Source organism: Chrysochloris asiatica, unplaced genomic scaffold (assembly GCF_000296735.1).
Source record: "Chrysochloris asiatica unplaced genomic scaffold, ChrAsi1.0 scaffold00040, whole genome shotgun sequence".
In the NCBI taxonomy this organism is placed as follows: Eukaryota; Metazoa; Chordata; class Mammalia; order Afrosoricida; family Chrysochloridae; genus Chrysochloris; species Chrysochloris asiatica.
Window position 1 is genome coordinate 249,432 of NW_006408558.1, and position 22,063 is coordinate 271,494.

At 39.3% G+C, this 22,063-nt stretch overlaps 1 protein-coding gene across 1 annotated transcript in view; it reads left to right on the forward strand.

Moving 5' to 3' along the window:
• DCDC2 (doublecortin domain containing 2) overlaps positions 1–22,063 on the forward strand; it is a 274,998-nt gene that overhangs the window by 149,331 nt on the left and 103,604 nt on the right. The window lies entirely within an intron of this gene.

Genomic DNA, 22,063 nt, shown 5'->3' on the forward strand with positions numbered 1-22,063 from the left:
TAAAACATGATTAAGCATGTCTCTGTGATCAGTGATGGCTACAGACAAATTCTCTCAAGGATACACCTGTATTCATCTCTTTAAGATGCCTTATAAAAATAGGATACTTTTTGTGCCATGGATAAAAATAATTTTGCAGTCAAGGATAACATCAAAATTTTAACGAAATTCAAGTGGGCATCTTCTTAAATCATGGAAGCTTTGCAACAAGTTTATAGAAATCCAGCCACATATAATTAGATGGATCAAGCATTTAAAGGCAGGTCAAGAAGACCTCAAAGATGAATTCAAGGCAGAGAGGCCATCTCACAAAGTTATGATGACATTTAAAAAAAAAGTTTTATTGTGAATTATGTGATAGTGTACTTGGGAGAACATTAGTTTTACATTCATCCTATCGTACATCGTTTCATTGCCATGGTTACAATCCCCTCCACGCATCATCAACCAACCAAAGGGTATACCCTGCAAGACAGCCTTCTGGTCATCAGCACAGAGGCCCTCTCCCCCTCTGGGTCTAGAGTCCCCAGCTGCGCTATCTCTCCATGTCCTCAATGATGATTGTTTTTTTTTATAATTCCAAAGAGGTAATCTTTGTAGATGTTCTAGAAGGAACACAAAACAGTCATGGGAGATTATTAGGAAGAATTTTTGAAAAAATTGAAAACTGCACTGGTAAGAAAAAGACCAGGGAAGTCACACTAAAGGATTTTTTCCCCATCACAATACACCTGCTCATTATTTGAGGGTAGCAAAGACTGACTACAAGAATTTTCTTGGTAAACCTTATCCCATCTACCAGACAGCCCTGACCTTGGTCCCCAAATTCAAAGACCATTTAAAAGGAACATGATTTGAGAGGATGCCCAAACTTCTGTCATGGTGTCAATCAAAGATCCCAGAGGTCAGAGGTCAGAGATGGAAACATTCTTTCAAAAGATGGAGGACATATACAATAGCTTCACACTTAGATATTTTTGTTTAATCGAGGTGTCTATGATTTTTGTAGCAATACTTTTTTTTAGTGTTATTATTGTGAATTGAGTGAAAATTTACAGGGCAGATCATCAGTTTTACATTCAACAAATCATACACCTTGTTTCATTACAATGATTATAATCCCATCCATGTACCGTCAGTTAACAGTATTTCTCTCTATTCATTTTAGCTCTTTTTATTTTTAAACACTTGGGCATATATAATAATTAACACCACCAAAGGGCACATTCTGCATGTCTGCCTCCTGGCCGCCAGCTCTCAGTCCCTCTCTTCCCATGAATCTAGAGTCCTCAGCTGCTCCCTGTCTCCACGTCCCCATCTCTGCCTCCATCTCTGGTGTTGCTGCTTCTCTGCTCGTGTTCTTCTGCCTTAATGCTCCCTCTGTTTCTGGACTGTAAGATTAGGTACTCTCTCGTTTTTGTTACAAAACTTCTGCCTTTACAATTGTGAGAGTTGCAATTAGTCATGATAACAATTACTCATTATTGAATCATAAGAATTTTATCCTGATCTCTTTTTACCAGACCCATCTAGACAAGATGAAAGCTATTCAGTGGGGGCTCTATTTACCCTCACACACTCTTAAACTAAACTCCCTCTTGAAACCTTGTAAGCCAGTCACATCATGCCTTTATTGCCCCCTCATTTTAAGTAGCCAATGTCTAAGTTGCCCATCCCTGTCTACCCTGTGTACAGAGGGGATAGCATTGATACTTGATGTGAAGACTCCTTCCCTATCTGTTGGTATTTTGAGCTATTACCTCCATGAGTATAGGTCAAGTTCATCAAATTGCAGCAATTTGCCCTCATTTCCTTTATCAAAAAACATTTTTTTTTTTTAATCTTCTTCTAGCTGAGTTCTGATCATCAAGCCATTAAGGCTAGGTCAAATGGGTACTATCTGCAAGTTTGGGAGTTCTAGTGCATCTCCCCTCACTTCATATCAGCTGGATGCTTCACTCTCAGCTTTAGCCCTCTGCGGCTATGTCCTTGTCCATGGGCCCAAGTGTCCCCAGGTCTCACCACACTTTGGACCAACCAGCCCTTCCTCTACTCTCTCTCACCTCCAGGTCAACGGGAGTCCATGGAACGTGGTCGAACTCTTCCCATTTCTTCATTGTAGCAATCAATATTTTTTGACTTACCATCATGTATATTTTTGGTGGATGTATCTAGGGATTTCTGTTGAATTGTTAACTCATATAGTATTTTCATCTTTATTGGATATTGACAGTGTTCTAAAGTGGTTGTACCAATTCACACTCCCATCATCAGTGTAAGAATTTGACTTGTTATGTGGCACTCTGGATTCCTAGTGTGGCCCTGTAGGATAAGCACTGGACTGCTAACTGTAAGGTTGTCAGTTCAAACCCACCAACTGCTCTTTGGAAACCCTATGCAGGATTGCTATGAGTTGACACCGATTCCATGACACTTAACCACAAATGTGCTGCTATGGTATCAGCACTGGGCTACTAACCCCAAGGATAACAGTTCAAACTCACCAGCCACTTCTTGGAAAGCCTACACAGGATTGCTATGAATCAGAAGTGACTCGACAGCACTTAACATCAAACAAGTCTCTCCAGCATCTGTTATTGCCAGTTAAAAAAAAATTTTTTTTTTAGTAATTCTGTTTTGGCTCCATTGGTCTGTTATCTACACTTTGTACCACAGTCTGAATTACTTTAGTTTTATAGTAAGTTTTTATGGTATGTAGTATAAATTCTCCAGCTTCTTTTGTCTGCTTTTATGAATGCCCTTTTGAGGCTAGGTCTTTATAATTTCAAATGCGTTTTAGAATCAGTCTCCCAATTTCCATAAAAGTATTGTTGTTATTGTTAGGTGCTGTTGAGTCAGTTCCAACTCATAGAGATCCTGTGTATAATAGAATGAAATACTACTTGGTCTTGCACCTCTTTCCTGGAAATTTGATTGCAATAGAATTGAATCTATAGGTCAGTCTTTAAAATACTGAGTCAGATATCAAAATTAATATGGCATATTGCTTCACTTACAGCTTTTTTTATTTTTGTGTTTTATGTATTTCTTTCTCTACTGCATATCTTTTATTAGATTATTAACAGATATTTTATTCCTTTTTGTGCCATTATAAATTGAAATATTTTAAAGTTTAGCTTTCTAAAATACAATCAATTTATAGAGATTTAATCCTGGTTTCAATAACATTGCTACTGTTGTTACTAATTGCTGTAGAATTGTTTCCAGTAACATTACTGTATTTAATGATTTGTAATAGTTTCTTTTGCATTTTCTAAATGCAATATTAGTTCACTTACAAATATTGACAGTTCTAGGTTTTCTTTTCAATCTAGTAGCTTGCTTTCTTGCCTCTATGTATTTCAAAGACAAAATTGAGTAGAATTAGCAATAGGAAACATCCTTATCTGTCTTTTGATCTTAGAAGAAAAATCTTCAGTGTTCCACAATTAAGAATGATACTTGTTCTAAGTGTTTATACACACTCTTTATGAGATTGGAATCTTTTATTTATTGGGGCCTGTTCTCTTTTTAGTGTGCTAAGAGCTTTAAAAATGGAAATGGTGTTTAATCATACTAAATATATTTTCTGTACCCATTGAGACAATGTTTATGATTTTTTTTCTTGTATTCTTATAAGATGGTGAATTGCATTCATTCGCTTTTGGATATTGAACTAGCCCTACATTTGTGGAATAAATGAAATTGCTTATGATGTCTTTTCCTTCTAATATCTTCAAGTACTTAGACTGGATTTTCTCTATGTAAAGTTTTACATTTCAAGTTTGATTTATTTAATAACTATGTTGTTGTTGTTAAGTGCCATTGAGTCGGTTCTAACTCATACTAACACTGTATAGGGCTTCCAAGGAGCAGCTGTTGAGTTTGAACCACTGACCTTGTGGTTAGCAGTCCAATGTGGTCAATGTTTATTTCACTTGAATTTAAAATTTTATTGGTGTAAGATTGTTTTTTTGTATCCAGGATCTGTAATAATGTATTATTTTCCTGCCCTATATTGGCAATTTGTGCTTTTCCTCCTGTTTTATAATCAGTCTTACTAATGGTCCATCAATTTCATTAGTTTGTTTTTTTTTTTTTTTAAGAATATTTATGATTAGGCTTTTAAAAGGACAAGCTTTTGACTTTGTTGATTTTTCTGTACTGTACATTTATTTTATTTTGCATTTACTGTCTGCCCTTCTACTTATTCAGGAGTCCTGGTAGCATAGTGGGTTATGAGTTGGACCACAAGGTCAGCATTTGGAATTTACCAGCCCCTCTGCAGGAGGCAGAAGAGACTTTCTGCTCCCATAAAGATTTACCCCCTTGGAAACCCTATACAGAGTCACAGTGTGTCGGAACTGACCAGACAGCACACAACCAACCACTACCACCACTTCTATTTATTCTTTATTTTCTTCAACTTTCTTTAGTTTAACTTGTCTTTTTTGTGTTTTTTTTTTGTTTTTTTTTTAAGTGTCATCGAGTCGGTTCCAACCAATAGCGACCCTCTACAGGGTTTCCGAGACTGTAAATCTTTACGGGAGCAGAAAACCTCATCTTTCTCCTTTCTCCCACGGAACGGCTGGTAGTTTTGAACTGCTGACCTTAAGGTTCACAGCCCAATTCGTAACCACTACGTTACCAGAGCTCCTAGTTTAACATGTTACTCTTTTCTAAATTCTTGAGATGGATCTTCAGAGCACTGATTTTCAGTCCTTCTTTTTCTAATATAAACAAACCTTATGTATCTCTTTCTAAACATCACTTTACCACTAATCCAACAAGTTTTGATTTGTCTTGCTCTCATAGGGTCTCCATGAGAATGACAGTTGACAACAGCAGCCACATTCTTGTTATCTATATAAATACTTTCCAATTTCCATCATCACTTCTTTTCTGACAAAGGACTATTGAGAATGGCATTGTTTAATTTCAAAATAGTTTGAGACTACTAGTCATTCTTTTATTGTTTCTATATGACTTGATTTCACTGTGGGCAAGGGAACATATTTAAATAATTTCAATCCTTTTAAATTGTTAAGACTTACTTTATGCCCCAGTATAGAGTAAAATTTAGTTAGCATTCTAGAGGTATTAGTAAGGAATGCTGGCATTGTGGAATAAACACTAGACTGCTAAACACAGGGTTGGCAGTTCGAATCCATTAGGAGCTCCCCAGGAGAAAGGTGAGGCTTTCTGCCTAAGAAACACTAGAAAGGGTTGCTATGAGTTGGAATCAACTCAAGGCAGTGGGTTTGGTTTTTTAAATTTATCATTATTGAATACCATGTCTCATATTTGTCAATTAGGTCAAATTTCCTAATCTTGCACTTCAGGTTTGGAATAATTATAGTCTCATCCTTCTCTAATTGTCTACTTTCAACTTTCTTGCTCATCAAATCCTTTTATTCACTTGTTTGCTCTTAGTATGACTTCCTCTTTTCATCTACCTGCATTTGGATTTGTATGAAGAGACTGCAAAAAGTTTGTGGAAAAATTCCAGCACCTTGTCATTAAAAATTTCCATGTACTTCTGAATCTCCCTTGTGTATACTTTCAGAAGGCTTCACTTAAGTTTGACCCATCCTCCATTTAACAATCTGGTATCGGATAATTGATAAGATTGTTCTTGGCCTGTGGTTCTTGCTGGGAAGGCAATATGGCCTTCTACTTTCCCCCTTAGATCCTACTTGTTAAAAGAACTAAACAGCTAGCTCTGTCAGCAGACAATCACTGAGAACAGGTTATGGAATTCTAGAAAATTTTGATATAGTTGTTGCTCTCAAGGAATACATTATTTAACTGGAAACAGGTCCCCTACCTACAGAAATTTAATAGTCCATAGAAGTACATAGGAGTCTTGCTTGTTGTGGTGCTGTAGGATAAGCACTGGACTGTTAACCTCAAGGCTGACAGTTCAAACACACCAAGTGCTCCTTGCAAACCCTATACAGGGTTGCTATGAGCTGGAACCAATTTGATAGCACTTAACAACGACAAGAGAAGTATATAATACAAATGATATATGAGTGTAGTAGGGAAGAAGAAATAACTGTCATTATGGACTGAAATGGAAAAAAAAAAAAAGCATTGTATCAAACTTGAAATTTGATCTGAAGTCACAAGATGGCAAAGATGACAATCAAAGGGAATTTGCATGAGTGAAAATCTAGGGGCTGGGAAGTTGACTGAAGCTTGACTACTCTGTGTTTTGCATTTCATAAGCCACATTGACAAGAAGGGATAGTACTAGTTAGCAAATAAGCAGTAGCCTAGCCCATGGAGGTAAGTGGAACCAGACCATAAAGAGTGTTAAATGACAGGCTAATGCATTTAGACATTTATCTTGTGGCTGTGGAGGCGAGGCATTGGGGATTGTGAGAAGGCATGTAGTACTAGTATTTTGACATAGTAAAAGCACTGTTTTAGGGAACATGATCTGACGGTTGTATATAGAATGAATTTGGAAGGAGTCTAGACAAACCGGGAACAAATTATTTGGCTTGAGACGAGTATGTGCATGGCAGGTTGGTAATAGAAATCTTAAGACACACAGCCCATATGGCTGCTACATTTCATTGTATTGTGCACAGGACCACTATGTGTCCGAGGCCAACTCAGTGACACTCACATCAACAACAACAAATAGAGTGTTAGAGAATCTTAGGGAAAGGGAGAGGTGGCAGTGATAACTCTTAAGAACCCAGCGTAGTTCCTTAGGAGACCAGGGAAATAAAGATGTAGAGCAGACTTTAGATTCTGGGATGTGTGTTAAAGTGGCACCCAAGGCCTGTGAGTTAAAAACTTTACCTTAGGAAGGTTCTGTGAATGATAAGAGGTGTGCAGGAAGTTTACCTAGATTTTTCTTGAAGATAGCAGAGTTCCATGAGATTTGTGATGACTTAGGTTGAACTGTGACAGTTGTAGAAACCAGTGTAACCTAACATTGCCGCTGTCACAAATATAATCTCTGAAGTAACAGACCCAAACCACCTAAGAGTAGCACTCGTGGCAATAAGGGCAAAGCACAGTCTCACCAGACCACAGGTGGAGTTTATTTGTCACCTTTTGGGGCTCAGTTTAAAAGGAATAATCCATTCTTTGTGTATCTTCCTGTTCCCAATGTTTCCTTGCAACTGTCCACTTTTGCCTTAACAAAGACAATTTGCTAAGGAAAAAAGGGCAAAATCCTAAACTCCAATTAGCCAGTGCTATCAGAAATTAATCACACTTAGACCTGCTGGAAGCAACTCCACTTCTGAGCTTCTCCCTACTGTGGTCTAGCAACAATTTACAAATTTTAATAATAGGTGTCCTGTTTGAGAAATTGCCTTTCCTGATGCTATGAGAATTTTTATGATTAGAGCTATACCTCTTTCCCTCCAGTTGTTTTCAAGGCATTTATGTTACCAGTTTTGCTTATCAGTAATGGTTCAAAAATTTCCTAACACAGAGCAATTAATATCTGTCAGCAGAAATAAATTACATTTTTCATCACTTGTGACACTCTCTCAACTGCTGTTTGAAAGTGCCATAATTATGCATCATCATGCTATGTAATTTTGGTGGCTGATGTAGTGATGCTTTAGGGGTATGATTTATATTTTCTGCTTTCTTTCTTTTTTTTTTATGTTTTGTACTGAATTAATAGGCTAGGTGTAGGGATTGGGATCTGAGTTGGGAAGTGACATTTGCAGACTAATTTGTATTATTTCCATCCTTTAAAAGCAGCCTGTCTTTTAGAATGGTTCACATATTTGATATATATTTGTGTATGCAAAGTGTGTGTTATGATTCTACTGCCAATGACTTTTGCCTTATAGAAACAGAAGGTACAACATGCTTGTAACACTTGAATACATAGAATGTATGTATATGCAAAACACAATTTTCATTGCTCTAAAGAAAAAGTATATAATATTTGAAAAATTGTTGGCTCTGTATGGTCTCTTTTGTCCTTGCTCTGTAGGCAGAGCTGGCCCCCGCTGCTGATGCACTGAGTCACAATTACTAGCTACAGAAAAGGTCCCATGACCTTTAATGGACTCAGGCTACCCTACTGTTACCTTGAGCCCTACACTCATCTCTTCTGTACAGGTAACCCGAACTTGACTTTCTGATTTTGACCTCTTCTCTTTGAGTTAGAGGAGTCCTTCTAAAGTGCAAATGTTCAGCTTGCCCAGCTAGTAATAGAAATGTTGAAGGTTCGAGTCCATACAGAGAAACCTCAGAAGAAAGGTCTGTCAGACTAATTCCCCAAAACAAAGCCATTGAATACCCTGTGGAGGACAGGTCTTCTTTGATACACTTTGGGTCAACATGAGTCCGAGTTGGCTCCATCAAAGTTGGATTCTTTTAGTTATCTGCTTTTACTCACCTCTTGTTGACTGGATTTCACCTTGCCCATTGTTGTCTTTTACCACTCAGCTCCTTGAACCCCTTTCCCAGGGGAGATATTATCCAATCAAATCAAGACATGGGTGCAGAAGTCTGTCAGGAACTAGAGCAAAAGTCTAGCAAATCACACAGGACTCTACTAGTGAAGCTTTTCAAATTGCAGTTGTACTTAAAATGCTATGGAATCTCTTCTGATTCACGGGGATCTTAATTGTCTGGTCTGTGCCATCTTCACGATTGTCAGCATACTCTTGTTCATCCTTGTGGTGATTGTGCCAATCCATCTCCCTGAGGGTCTCCTATACCCTTGTTGGTCCTCTGCTGTACCACACTTAATATTGTCTTCTAGGGATTGACCCCTTTTCATGAGGTGGCCAAGGCAAGTGAGTTGAGCAATGTTGTGTTGTGATGCATAAGATTTTCATGGTCTGAATTTCCGGAGTTCATTGCTGTTCTTTTTCTGTAGTCTGTGAATCTGAAGACTCCATTGAAACCTGACATGGGTGACCTTTGTTGTTGTGAAGTGCCATTGAGTTGGTTCCGACCCATAGCAACCCTGTATAGGGTTTCTGAGGAGCAGCTGATGAACTTGAAACAACCTTGCAGTTCAAACTGACTTTGTAGTCTAGCGCATGAACACACAGTGCCACACCAGGACTCTATGGGTGTATTTAAAATACTGATGACATGTAGCAATATGCAACTACCAGCTGCTCCACGAAAGATGAGGCTTTCTACTCCCATAAAGATTTACAGCTTCGGAAACCTTGTTCAGGGTTGCTGTGGGTCAGAACCGACTCGACTGCACTTAACAACAACAACAAGCCATCACAGTAGGACAAACTGACAGATGGGTGCTGGAAGGCCACTTTACTGGATGTTATAGTAGCACAGTCATGAGCAAAGTTAGTGCTTTACAACCCTAAAATCTTAGAAGAGAAAATAAAAAAACAAACAAAACCCAAACCCACTGCTGTCAAGTTGATTAGACTTACAGCAACCCTTTAGCACAGGCTAGAACTGCCCCATATAGTCTCCAAGGTATAAAGCTTTGTGGAAGTAAATGGCCACAGCATTTTCTCCCAGAGAGGCTGATGGATTCGAACCCCTGCCTTTTTGTTAGCAGTCAAGCAATTAACATTTGTACCACCGGGGCTCCTTTAGAAGAGATGGTGGTGGCGGCGGCTATGTGCTGTGGAGTCAGTTCTGACTCATAACGACCCTGTACAGGGTTTCCAAGGCTGTAAATCTTTGGTGAAGCAGAAAGCCTCATCTTTCTCCCACAGAACATCTGGTGGTTTCAAACAGCTGACCTTGAGGTTAGCAGCCCCATTTGTAGCCACTATGCTACCAGAACTCCTTAAACTATATTGCATTTCCCAATTGTAGACGAAGAAGTATCTTAGTAAGTAGAGAATTGTTGTTTCTATGTGGATCTCAAACTATTAGATCCCCAAGTTGAATTTTAGCTGTTTGTACTAGCTAAATGGATTTCAGCAAATCAAACCCATCTCCACAGAGCTGGGATTATAGTGAATTTTAAATGACGGAAGCATTAGAAGCAATCAGCTCACATTTCATGTTCATTTAAATAGAATTATAAAGCAGAGCTTTCCACTCTGCTAATTCCTTTGTTTAGGGAGTCACTAAGTATTTTTATAAGAATAAGTCACTTTAGAATGAATGGTTTATTATAGGACTGAGTCTTAAAATATATTGAATAAGAATAATAGAAATCAAGTCTAGGGGACCTTTGAGGTTACCTGGTATGGTCACCTCATTTTACACCTTTCTGTTTCCCTTCTAAAAACAAATACCCAAAATGATTTACTGCAAAAAGGAAACTGAAGCGGCTGATTGGGTGGTGCATTGGTAATTGGTAGTTATGGCTTTAAAGGAGTAAGGGCATTAGGTTAATTGGCATAATATGAAGACAGATGCTTTATATTTCCAAACATCTTATTAGTTATTCTCTATTGAGTTCCCATTGTAATGTAACATCGAGGCAGAAGTTCATGTTTTGAAAATGCTTATAACCATTTTGTATTGGCTGTGTCTTTTATACGAGGTAGGTCAACACATTTTTTCATATGGGTTAGTCATCATTGAATGCACAAAGTACCTGGCATGTAGTAGACAAATGCTCCTGCCCTTGAGGGAATGTCAAATTAAAATTGGCCTCTTTGTGTTTTAATATTCCAAAGGTCATACAGCGACCTTTGCTTAATGCACATCCCTGCCAGTTGTGTTGTGTTGTTTTTTTTAAATCAAACTAGAAATAATAATAATTCCTACCATTGATTAATGGAGCTCTGGTAGCATAGTGGTTACGAATCGGGCTGCGAACCTTAAGGTCAGCAGTTCGAAACTACCAGCCACTCCACAGGAGAATTTGAGGCTTTCTGCTCCCGTAAAGATTTACAGTCTCGGAAACCCTATAGAGGCTCGCTATGGGTCGGAACCGACTCGACGGCACTTAACAACAACAACCACAACCATTGATTAAGGGTTATACTAAACTCTTTATACACATGTATAATTTAATTTTTTTATGCTACTAAGGAATCCAGGGCTGGAAGTGCTTCAGACCAGGTAGCATGTGTAAAGTCTACATCTGGTAGGTAAAGAAACTGGGGTTTGAATCCAAAAACATCTTCCCCCAGACCTACACCATAGTATTTCTTGCTGAAACAATAATGGCTCAATTTCCTGAGCGGCTACTTAGGGTTGTTGTTTTGGTCACTTACCATTGAGTTGACCTGACTCATGATGACCTCATGTGTGCAGAGTAGAATGACTCCAAAGGGTTTTTGAAGCTGTGACCTTTCAGCAGCAGATTTCCAGGGCTAAATGAAAACGAACAACACTTAGTGCTGGTGATCTACTAAGCACTTTACACCGTGTTTTCACTTAATGCCCACAACTGTACTCCTCACACCCACTGTCATCAAGTGGATTCCAACTCAGTCCAACCTGCTCCCTAGGGTTTCCAACACTGTCAGTCTTTACAGGAGCAGACAGCCTTGTCTTTGTCCTGAAAAGCGGCTGGTGGGTTTGAACTACTGACTTTGTGATTAGCAGTTTTATTTCCAATTTACAGTTGTAGAAACTGAACTGAAAAGAGGTTACAGAATATATTTAAGATTATAAAGCTATTAAGGCACACTGCTGAGTTTTGGGAAAGATAATTATGACTCCAAAATCCATTGCTGTGCGTGTATTTCAAGCTATCCCCCGCTTAAGCATTGTGTGTGTATATGTGATGGTGGTGGTGGTTATGTGCTGTGGAGTCGGTTCCGATTCATAGCGACCCTGTACAGGGTTTCTGAGGCTGTAAATCTTTATGGGAGCAGAAAGCCTCATCTTTCTCCTGCAGAACAGCTGGTAGTTTTGAACTACTGACATTAAGGTTAGCAGCCCGACTCATAACCACTATTCTACCAGCGCTCCTGACATGTGATAGTAAGACATAACTAATGCTTATTTGTAGTCCTGGTGTGGTGCTGTGGGCTAATGCGCTGGACTGCAAAGTTGGTTTGAACCACAAAGTCAAAGCTCACCAGTCTTCTTGGAAGCCCTATACAGGGTCGCCGTGGGTTGGAACCAACTTAATGGCACTTATCAACAACAACAATGTCTATTTAAGGAGCCCTGGTATTATAGTGGACTGTGACCAGGTTTGTTAACTACAAGGTTAGTAATTTGAATCTACCACTTGCTCCGAGGGAGAAAGAGGAAGCGTTCTACTCCTGTGAGGATTTACAACCACAGGAGCCCTATTCAGGGCCACTCTGAGTCAGAACCGACTCAATGGCACGCAGCCATCACTACACCAATCCTGATGTGGTACTGTAGGACCAGCATTAGACTGCTAACCACGAGGTCATTAGTTCAGACCCGTTAGTTACTCCTCAGAAACCCTATACAGAGTCACTATGAGTCAGAGATGACTTGATGGCACTTAACAACAACAATCCTTATGTGACTTGAGAAGAGCCCAGCATGTATTTGTGAGGGACTGAGTGGCATTTTTATTTGGAAAGTTTGTTTAGAGCATTTTCCCTCCTGTTTTTTCAAATATTTGCTTCATTTCTTTAGCATGCCCCATTTTTAGGAACCCCCATCTTTAGTGTATGCCATCTTTAGATGATTGTTGTTGTTGCTGTTCTTAGATGCCAAGGAGTTGATTCTGACTCATAGCAACTCGATGCGCAACAAAATGAAACATGCCCAGTTCTGCACTCTTCTAAAAATTGATGTCATGCGTGAACCTGAGGTTGAAGCCACTTTGTCAATTCATGTCCATGGGAGTCTTATTCTTTTTCACTGATCCGCTACTGTTCCAAGCATGACATCTTTTTCCAGGGACTGTTCAAAGTATTTGAGACAAAATCATGCCAGCCTTGCTTTCAAGGAGCATTCTGGCTGTACTTCATCTAAAACTGGTTGGTTTTTTTTTTTGCAGTTCATGATACTTTCAATATTTTTCACTAACACCATAATTCAAATGAATCAATTTTTTCTGTGGTCTTCCTTAGTCACTGTTAAGCTTTCACATGTATATGAAGTGATTGAAAACATCATATAATTAGGGCCTCAAATCATCTCTTGTTCCCTCCCATCACCAATCTAATAGCTTGTTGAAAGGCTGTGATGAGTTCAACTGTGGTGAGTTGTAAAAACAGCATCTTAATATTTGGGTCTTTCCAGAGTTACGTGCATTTGCTGGGATACCTCTAGCAGAATCCAAATAGTAGGCAGAGGACGGAGATTTTTCATGTGTTTTCTTTTAGATTCTTCAAAAACATACCAGTAGTTGATGCCCATTATCATAAGACTAACCAGAGCTTCAGAAAGCTATTTGAAAGGATATTTTCAGTTCTTTTTGGATTCCCTTTCTCTATGGGTATACATTTCTGATTTCAGAAGGAAAATTAGTGACAAAATAGGACTCATTTCACAGCACTTCCTTATTGCTTTCTTATATTATACCCCAAGAAATAATGCAAGAGGAAGCATATATATGAGTATAGGAAAGGCAAGAATTAATTACCAACCCCCCCAAAAAGCTAAATCAGCTTTATCCAAATTTACTAAGACCTGCCATCATATTGAAAACAGATCTTATAGTGAGATTCATTAGATGAAGACATTTAAGATGGCATGTAATTTCAAAGGATTCAGATTTTATTTTATTGAAAAATCACCACTAAAAAATGTAGATATTTGTATTAATGAATCTTAAAAATGTATGTCTAATTCCAAGAGAGTAAGCAGATTGCAACATTTCATGATTTATATCTAACTTGTAAGAAGCTCTGCTAGCGTAGTGGTTATGAATCAGGCTGCAAACCTTAAGGTCAGCAGTTCGAAACCACCAGCTGTCCTGTGGGAGAAGATGAGGCTTTCTGCTCCCGTAAAGATTTACAGCCCTGGAAACCAACCCTATGCAGGGTCAATATGAGTTGGAACTGACTCCATGGTACGTAACCGCCACCACCACAACCACCACCATTTAACTTGTGGAAAAATGGAATCCCTGGGTGGTGCACACAGTTAACAGCCTTGGCAGCTAGCCAAAAGCTTTGAGTCTACTCAGAGTGCCATGGAAGAAAGGCCTGAGTGTCTACTGAAAAATCAGCCACCGAAACCCCACAGTTCTACTCTGACACACATGGGGCCACCATGAGTAGGAATTGACTTGAAAACTATTTTTCTTTGTGTTTGTGTGGAAAAATATTTAGTGCTCTTTTTCTGAATTTGGATAGATGAAATTTGATATTTCATGCTTTTCCATCTTTTATTTGGTCTTTAAATTTCATTCTGGTGATGTCTTTATGCCTGTTATCCAAGTCACTAATAACTGGGAGGGATTATTTAGACTGCCAATATCAATAATACTATCCTTTGATTTCTAGAAGGTCTATTTGACCCTTTCCAAATCTACAAGGTCTATTTGGACTGTTCTTTTCATTCAGTATGGCATTATTTTTCATTTTGTGCTTCATTCTAATATACTTTTTAATTGCCTCTTTTATGATTTCGTATCCTTAAGCACCACTTGTCTGCCAATTTGTTGTACCGTGGTGGCTTGCATGTTGCTATGATTCTGGAAGCTATGCCACTGGTATTTTAAATACCATCAGGGTCACCCAAAGTGGACAGGTTACAGATGAGCTTCCAGACTAAGACAGACTAGGAAGAAGGAGAGGTGAACTACTTCTGAATATTTAGTCACTGAAAACTTTATGAATAGCAATGGAACACTGTAGCACCAGAATGTTGAATATTAAAACAAAATGAAGAGCACCAGAATATTGTCAGATATAGTGCCAGAAAAATGAGCCCTTCAGGTTGGAAGGCACTTAAAATGCGACTGGGGAAGAGCTGCCTCCTCAAAGTAAAGTTGACCATGATAATATGAATAGAGTAAAGCTTTTGGGATCTTCATTTGCTGATGGGGCACAACTCAAAATGAGGAGAAACAACTGTAAACATCCATTAATAATCAGAACATTGAATGCACGAAGTATAAATCTAGGAAAATTGAAGTTGTCAAAAATGAAATGGAACTCATAAGCATCAATATTCTAGGCATTAGTGAACTGTAATGGACTGGTATTAGCCATTTTGAATCTGACAATCACATGGTTTAATATCTGGGAATGGCAAATAGAAGAGGAATGGCATCACATTCATCATCAAAAAGAACATATCAAGATGTATCTTGAAGTACAATGCTGTATGTGATAGGATAATATCCATATGCCTACAAGGAAGACCAACTCATACAACTATTATTCAAATTTACACACCAATTAATAAAGTCAGTGATGATTAAATTAAAAAATTCTACTGACTTTTTCAGTCTGAAATTGATCAAATATGCAGTGAAGATGTATTGATAATTACTGGTGAGTAGAATGCATAGGTTGGAAACAAGAGGAAGGATCATATGGTCTTGGTGGTAGAAACTATGCTGGAGATTTTATGACAGAATTTTGCAAAACCAGTAACTTTTTCATTGTAATTGCCTTTCTAAAACAACATAAAAGATGACTATATGCATGGTCCTCACCAGATGGAATACACAGAAATCAAAGTGACTACTTTCATGGGAGAAGATGGTGGAAAAGCTCCATCCATATCATCAGTCAAAACAAGGCTAGGGTTAGACTGTGGAAAAAACCATACATTGCTCATATGCAGGTTCAGGCTGAAGCTGAAGAAAATGAAAACATGTACACAAGAGGCAGAGTATGACCTTGAATATAGAGTATGACCTTGAATATATCCCATCTAGGTTTAGAGATCATCTGAAGAACAGACTTGATGAATTTGACACTAATGACCAAAGACATCATACAGAAAGAAAGTAAAAAGCCATTAAAAAGACAAGAAAGATGGAAAAGACCAAAATGAATGTCAGAAGAGACTCTGAAACTTGCTTTCTAGCACAGAGATGCTAAAGTAAATGGAAGAAATGGGGAAGTAAAAGGACTGAATGAAAATTTCAAAGGTCAGCTTGAGAAGACAAAGTAAAATATAATGAAATGTGCAAATACCTTAATTTAGAAAATCAAAAGGGAAGAACGCTCTCAGCATTTCTCAAGCTGAGGGAACTGAAGGAAAAAAATTCAAGCTTTGATTTGAAATATTGAAGGATTCTCAAGGAAAAATATTGAATGATACAGAAAGCATCAAAAGAAGATGGAAGGAATACATAGTGATTGTACCAAAAGGAAATGGTCGATGTTCAACCATTTCAAGAGGCAGCATATGATCAAGAGTTAAGGATACTGAAAGAAGAAGAGTTAAGGATACTGAAAGAAGAAGTCCTAGGTACATTGAAGGCATTGGCAAAGAACAAGCCTCCAGGAATTGATAGAATACAAATTGAAAAATTTCAACAAACTGGTGTGGCACTGGAGGCACTTACTCATTTATACCAAGAAATTTGGAAGACACTGTCTAACCAACTGATTGGAAGAGATCCATATTTGTGCCCATATAACTTTTTTAATTATTCACATTTCATCAGCATTTCTATGCATTTGTGTCAGGAAAGGAATTGTGTCTTCTCAGTCCATCATGTGACTTTGCCACATTCGCTTTGCACTGAGGAGTTTTGTTGGAGTCTGGAGGTGGAGGACAGGGCGATTTGAGGCATGGGACACTGCCAAGGAAGGTTCAGCTCTGAGCATCCTGAGGGGTACAGTGAGCATGAGCAGAGGGAAAGGGGAGAAACATCATTTGTTTTTAGGGTGGGGGGTGGAGGGAAAAAGTAGGAGAGGGCTGGAACGCTGGGAGATCAGCCTCCCACATTTGCCTAAGGTCACTTAGGCTCTCATCCTCATCTTTCAGGTAGAGATTTTGTTTTTCTCACAGAACACGGTGAGCCAGATCAAGTGAAGGAAAGCCTAATGTAGCCATGTGGATGTCCTTTGTGGCTAAAGGTCAGGGTGATTTCTAGTCATCTCATGTAATTTTATAGTGGGTCTCTGTCCTTTTCCCACTCCCTGTTTTATTGTTCAACGGATCTCACTTTTTTGTTTGTTTGTTTGTTTGTTTTGTTTTGTTTAAAGAAAAGAATCGTTTGATTAGACTTCTTGATTTCAAATCATTTTATATTTACTTATCATTCCATTTGGATTGTTGGAAGAAAACACAGACAACCACCATTTCTTAAGTGTCCTGTAGGGGTATTAGGAGCAGAAGCTGATTTTCATAGTCAGGACCAACATGGGGCTTTTTGTATCGAAGTCCTCTTGGATTTCACCTTGTAGAGTGAAGATTTTCTGTGGTAACTGCTTGCTTCGAAAGCAGAAACTTTGGTTGTCTGTTGTAGAAGCTTTGGGAGTCTTTTGGTGAGTTCTCTTTAGCAGGAAGCTACGTACAAAGTCCTTCTTAATGTCTTTTGTAGCTGTAAGGAGCTCTGGTAGCATAGTGGTTATGAATTGGGCTGCTAATCTCAAGGTCGGCAGTTTGAAACTACCAGTGGTTCTGCGGGAGAAAGATGAGGTGGTCTGCTCCAACGAAGATTTACAGCCTTGGAAACCCTATGTTGGGTCACTATGAGTTGGAACCGACTCCATGGTACTTAGCAACAACAACAACAACAATGTGGAAACTGGAAGGAAATACTAATCCAATTCATGAAACAGACTTTGATGACATTTTGAGTTTCATCTCTAGAATTTAGGCCGGTTCATTTTTCTCCCCTGTCTGTATCCTGATTTATCTTCACTGCCCATTCATGCCCCCTCCAGTTCCTGTGGATTTGGGGTTGCTTCTGTCTATTTATTTGATCCAGTTGGCCAGAACCAGACTTAACCTCAGATGTGTGGGATTCCCACCCCATAGACTTCCCAGAGTGTGGCAAGATCATTCATAGAACCAGTGATGACTGGAACTAGGGTAGGGTCACAGGCCAAACTGAGGTCACTGTGCCTCCCATCCAAAGTACACAGTTAGCGCCATGTGACCAGTAGCTTCTGATGGCAGCGATACACTAGAGTTGTATTTGCCATTCTCTTAGTGGGGATAATAGTTAAAGATAATGGTAATAATAATAATAATAGTTGACACTTGTATGTACTCCTTCCATGCCAGGTGTTCCTCTGAACTCATTTAGTTCTCTTAGCCACCACATGCCTATGTCATGTATATGATATGTCATGTTGTTAGTCTCATCTCACATGTGGCTAGGGAACCAGTGGAAGAGACCGGATTCAGTGTGCTGTGTGTGTCTCTCAAGGGTGGTGCAGCCTCACTCTAGACCTGGCTAGGGTCCCTCATAGCATGTGCTACCACAGTCTTTAGCTCTAGACCTGGCTAGGTTCCCTCATGGCATGTGCTACCACCATCTTTAGCTGTGGCACTTCCTGAATCACTTCCTTTTTTCCAGATGAGGGTCTCATAAGCCCAGAGTTTCAACCCTACTCACCACAGAGAATCTCTGTTCTCTCTTTGATTACAGAGAGGCTTAGCTTGTCTTTCAAAAGCTGGCTGACTCTGGCTTATTATATGCCGTCGATTTGGCTTTTGTCTCTGATTTAGCGTAATCCTGCAGAAGGTTTCTGAGGCTGAAAATCTGTTTCCCACAGAGTGGTTGGTGGGCTCGTAACCCACTACATCTTTAACTTTTTTCCTCTTCTATTTTCTGTCTCATTGCTATATGTTTGGAGCTGCGGAGGCTCCCAGGACGTGCTAACTGGAGGTCTCCAGGGCCTTCTTACATTGGAGTATACTCATTCCTTCACAAAGTATTCCCTGACAGGCTGCCTACATCATGCTCTGTGCTTGGGGGACAGATGTCCTCAGGTTGCTCGAGGTCTCCTGTGAGGAATTAGGTGTGAGCTTCTGTGTTGTGGTAAATGCTGCAACAGAGGCTACACTTTGCCTGGGAATGTGTGTGTGTGTGGTTAGTGAGGAGAAGTAGGGAGAAGCCAATGGATGCTTCACAGGGAAGGAAACTGTAAACCTTAATGCACTGGACTGCAAAGTCGGTTTGAACTACAAAGTTGGTGGTTCAAGCTCACCAGTCACTCCTTGGAAACCCTATACAAGGTAGCTATGGGTCAGAACTGACTCGATGGCATTTAGCAACAAGACAGACAAACAGAGAAAGGTTATTCCAGGAGGAGGACCGGCATGTGCGAGGCACTGAGTCAGGGGTGAACATAGTGTGGTGGGAAACGGCTGGTCAGGTGCATGGATGGGCTGGGCTGGGATAAAGTGAAGGGTTTTTGCCATTCTCTTAACAATGATAATGATTAAAGATAAAAGTGAGGACCGTGGTGGCACTGCAGTATAACCACTGGACTGTAAACACAGGATCAGCAGTTCGAGTCCACCATAAGGGAACATGATGAGGCTTTCTGCTACTGAAAAGATTTACAGACTTGGACACACTTTACAGGGTCTCTATGAGTCAGAGCCTACTGGGGGAAACGTAACAACAGCAACAATAATGATCATTGTAACCTGGAAAAGGAGACCAGGTCGACAACTCCAAGGACCTCTGGACCTGGCTAGGGAGAATGGTCTTTATTTTACTAATGATGGGAATTCTATTAAATAATAAGAATAAACTGTTAATTTGACATTTGGGTGATTCGTTTTTAAGAAAATTGTATTTTCTGTTTGAAACACCAGTAAAATATGAAGTACACGCATATGTCCTGCTATCCTTTTTAGGAATAAATCATTAAAATACAGAAAGACAGACAATCACAGCTTGGAAGAACTTTGTGAAGGGTGGTCTATTTCAATAAATTCTTTTGAGATTACTCTCTGAGTGTTTGTGAGGCTTTAAAATCTCTGCCAAAAAATATTAAAATATTCTCCTGAGTGAACTCTTCATGAATATGGAAAAGAGGAGCTTGCTTTTTTTTTTTTTTTTTCTTTGCTATAGACTTTTTGTGGTTAGGGAAAATTTCAGAAGTTATTTAAAAAAATTTCAAATGATATATATATATATTGTGTGTGTATAATAATTAAAATCTGATTCACTACTTTATAATTTTTTCCAAATACTTTCTCTACTAATTTTTAGTCCTTCTCCAAAATAATAAGAAAGCTGTTGATTGGCCTTTTAACTGTAACATGTAAATGACACAAGAGAAACAGTCAAGTGTTACATTTCTGTAACTAAAGTCCCAGGCTCCTAGGGGCTCCAAGTAGAAAGTGCTAGACTTGTAGACGTTTAAGCCTTGCTGCTCTTGTCTATCCTTTATGGCCAGAGTCTTGGAAAGACCTGTGAGGTCACAACAAAGTAAAATACAAGGTTCATGTTGTCTCTTTAAACATTCCTTTTGCTATCTTTATGGTTAATCATATACTGTGAGCCCTGGGGTGATGCTGTGGGCTAATGTGCTGGACTGCAAATTGGTTTGAAACTCAAGGTCAGTGGTTCAAGCTCACCAGTCGCTCCTTGGAAACCCTAGACAGAGTCACTATGGGTCGGAACTGACTTGACGGCATTTAACAACAACAATACATAGGTATAAGGAGCCCTGGTAACGTAGTGGGTTACTCATTGAGCTGTTAACTGAAAGGTCAGCAGTTCAAATCCACCAGTCACTCCACAGAGATCGGTGAGGCTTTCTGCTCCAGTAAAGATTTACAGCCTTGGAAGCCCTATATGGGGTCACTGTGAGGCAGAATTGACTCAGTAGTAGTAGTGGGTTTGCTGGGTTTTGTGTATAGCTATGGAATTCCTGAATGGTGCGAATGGTTAACACATTCAACTGATGACCAAACTTTAAAAGGTTTGAGCCCACCTATGGACTCCTGTTGTGGCGTTGTAGGATCAGTACTTGACGGTGCACCACAGGATCAAGATCAGCAGTTCAAACCCACCAACTGCTCCTCAGAAACCCTATACAGGGTCACCTTGAGTTGAAACCGACTCTACAGCACTTAACAACAGCAGCCGCATGGGTACTTTGCAAGAAAAGCCTGGCGATCTACTTCTAAAAAATCAACCACTGAAAAACCTATGGTCATCATGAGTTGGTATGAATAGGTGTAATGAATCAGAAAAGTGCTCCATTTCCAACCCCAGCTGAGTGAAAGTCACAGGTTTTATAAGCCACTGGTAAAACTTGTCTTTTGTTTCAGAGGTTCTTATATCTGGCAACTCTCCAAAATGAATCACACTGAAGCAGGCATTTATAAATTACTTTCTTTGTTACTGATTATCTTGCTATCAGTATCAAACACTTGGTGAACAGACCTCTGACTTTACAGAATAGTTGTGCTCAAAAATGAACCCATTAGCTTGTTATGATATTCAATTGTCTTAATTGAGATGGAGTAGCCCCTGCTGCTTTTGGGCAGTGGACTCTTGATGAATATCCTAACTCTCAGCTCCATAGTGGAATGGTTCTTTGTCTTACCTGGCTCTATCTGTAAGGTCTCTGCGTGTGTGCTACCTCTTGTGTCTGTCCACAGCATGGTGCCATTAAACATGGTCTATCCATTCAGCCTGTGATGATGAAGCAGCACTGATTAGCCTCTTTAGATTGCTTTGATTTTGAAATTAGCTAGTCCCCTTCTCTGTAAATCACTTATTCCAAAATGCCTAACAATCAAAATAATGACATTAATGATTTTCCATGACTTAGACCCACGATGTAAATTAGCTAGTGGAAGTAGCTTTAGGGAGTAGTATGTCTGAATAAGCCCCATTCTTAACCTTGTTGACCAAATAATTTTGGAATAGTCCATAAGTTTCAAATTGAGCCCACAACCCTCATGGGTTACTCTACATTCAATTATTGAGAAATAAATTGCATGATGACTGTAGTCAGAAAAACTGGCATAAATTCAATGTTCAATTACTACCTCTAACTTCTTCCCACTTTCTGATGCATCCCTTTAAAGTCACTGAGGATTCTGGGATGATAATCAATTTTTAGGTAAATGAAATACTCTGACTTATAATCAGAGCTGGTCTTCAGCTGGCCCATATCCTTATTGGTTGTTTATACTTTTCTAAGTGATCAGTGCCAGGATTTGATGGGTTCTAAAGTATAAAGGAGCTCTGGTAGCGTAGTGGCTACGAATCGGGCTGTGAACCTTAAGGTCAGCGGTTCGAAACTACCAGCCGCTCCGCGGGAGAAAGATGAGGCTTTCTACTCCCGTAAAGATTTAC